This window comes from Gavialis gangeticus, unplaced genomic scaffold, assembly GCF_001723915.1.
Source record: "Gavialis gangeticus isolate Ggan-Ray unplaced genomic scaffold, GavGan_comp1, whole genome shotgun sequence".
In the NCBI taxonomy this organism is placed as follows: domain Eukaryota; kingdom Metazoa; phylum Chordata; order Crocodylia; family Gavialidae; genus Gavialis; species Gavialis gangeticus.
In genome coordinates, this window is record NW_017729025.1 from 143,789,143 (window position 1) to 143,791,209 (window position 2,067).

Here is a 2,067-nt window from a genome sequence, read left to right on the forward strand (position 1 = left end):
ACCATCCTCATGCTTCAAAGTGCCAGCGGGGATGCTTTACCTAAGGCTCATTGAACGAGCTTTAGATAAAGCGCCCCCACCACCACTTTGAAGCATAGGGATGCTGATACACAAGACGCTGAGGCTGGCTGGAACACAGTAATTACCATGCTCCAGCAGGCTCGATTAATCGTGTACTACAGGCGTTCCCAACACCCAGGCCACAAAGGGTTGGCTGTTGGACCAGAAGTGACCATGGACTGGCAAATGGCAGACTGGAAGCGACTGGAACACTGAGGATTGGTAGCCAACCCTTTTTAATCCTGGGTATAAAATAGGGTTGGCTACCTGCCCGCAGTATGCTGGCCACTGCTGGTCCACAGTTTGCTGATCATGAACATGATAAAGCCTGGGAAGACTAGGGACCAACAAACATCCCAAGAGGGGCAAAAGATGCATCAATGTCAAGACGAATAAGGGGGGGGGGTATATCATTCATAAGAGAACAACCAAAAATGAGGGCTGTGGACCTTTATTCTACCTGCCATGAAGAACAGCAGAGACTTCTAAATGCCTGGCCAGCTGCAGGGAGACACTGCCCTCGGGACCACATAAGACTTATACAAGGTTTCTGGTGTACAACAACTTCAGCAAAGCTTTCTGTTGTTTCTTTGCCTTATGTTTCTAATTGTCAACTGCTGCATTCAATAAACGCTTTCTTCAGAGAAGGGACCATTCCTGCCTAAGCTGTTTTTATCCTTTTAGTGCCACCACCTAGCCAGTACCAGCCCAGCCTCTTGCTTCTTTATAATTCATTCCCTCGAAGAACCAACTACACACCAACTGCAGATGCTTCTTCAGCCTGACGGACATTTAAACCCAAAAGCTTGCTAAGAAGAATTTTTCCAACTATCTGAGTTGGTCTAATAAAAGATATCGGATTTACCCAAAGAACCTTGACCACCTACCCACTAACACAAGGGGAGGCACGAAACTGTTTCGCCCTCCTCACAGCTCGGGCCAGGCCTGGGTAGAGTAGGGCTAAAGCCCAGGCAGCTTCACAAGGACTCCCAGCTGAACCAGCTGTCTTGGTGTGGTCTTTGCCCCAGGGGCTGCCCGCAGCATAGCTGTCTGCTTTGAGCCTGCAAGGGCAGAGCACGAAGGACTCCTGCCTGTCTGGACGGGCTCAGGCAGCATGTGACAGGGCTCTGAAAGCCAAGTCTCCAGGAGACAGAAGGAAAAGGCATCTCCGGGCCACTGGGCTACAGCCAAACCAAGCCTAGCTGTGCTCCCTGCCAGCCCCCAGGGCCCACTTGCTTGCTCCCATCCCACCCTGGCCGCTGCTGCGCCCCGGCCCACTGGGCGCTGAGCCAGCCTCCAGCCACACCCTCTGGGGCTCGTGAGCCATCAACTCAAGTGCCTGATCAGCAGGGATCCTGGTTTTCTTCGATTTAAAAAAATCCAAAATTTTCTGATTTAACCCCCCCCCCCAACCACATTTAATCATGGAAAACATGAAACACCACTCAACACACACAGACACACACAGCGGCATTTCATTTTAATCACAGAAAGATGTGGATTTCGGCAGGTTTTTTAAAATCAGAAAATGTTCGGATTTTTTTCTTAATCAGAGAAAACCAGGATCCCTGCTGCTGCGAGCCCCCGGCCCCAGGGGGCACAGAGAAGAGGAAGGCTCCGGCAGCGCAGGACTCAGGCAGGGGGAGGGGGGAGCCAAGCAGCATGAGGCGCCCCGACAGCGGCAGCCAATCAGAGACAGCGCTGCGCGCCCCCCACCCATCAGCCGCGCGCCCCCCGCACCACGCCACACTCACCCCGCCGCCAGCAGCCCGGGCTCATCAGCTGCTTCTCGCTCAGCCCCGCCCCCTTCGAGAGCGGCACCACGTGATTCGCTCCGCTCCTCCCCCCCGTACGTCACCCCGCTCCTCCTCCCCACCCCGCCTACGTCATGCCGCGCGGGCGGGGAACGGCTATGCGTCAGACGCACGGCGCGGGCCCCGCTCACGTGACTTGCACGCTCCTTTCCCCACCCCCCTCCCTCCCCCCTCGGGCCGTTGGTCCGGGGAG

The 2,067-nt window shown here is 55.2% G+C and overlaps 1 protein-coding gene across 2 annotated transcripts in view; it reads right to left on the reverse strand.

Annotated features, from left to right (window-relative positions):
- Nucleotides 1–1,861, reverse strand: part of HPS5 (HPS5, biogenesis of lysosomal organelles complex 2 subunit 2) — a 75,829-nt gene extending 73,968 nt beyond the window's left edge. The window contains exon 1 of one of the 2 annotated variants that reach the window (XM_019519682.1): nucleotides 1,815–1,861. The gene's annotated coding sequence lies outside the window, so the exon portion shown is untranslated. The remainder of the gene's footprint in view (nucleotides 1–1,814) is intronic. The other variant, XM_019519683.1, reaches the window with a different exon arrangement.
- Between the last annotated feature and the right edge of the window lie 206 nt (nucleotides 1,862–2,067).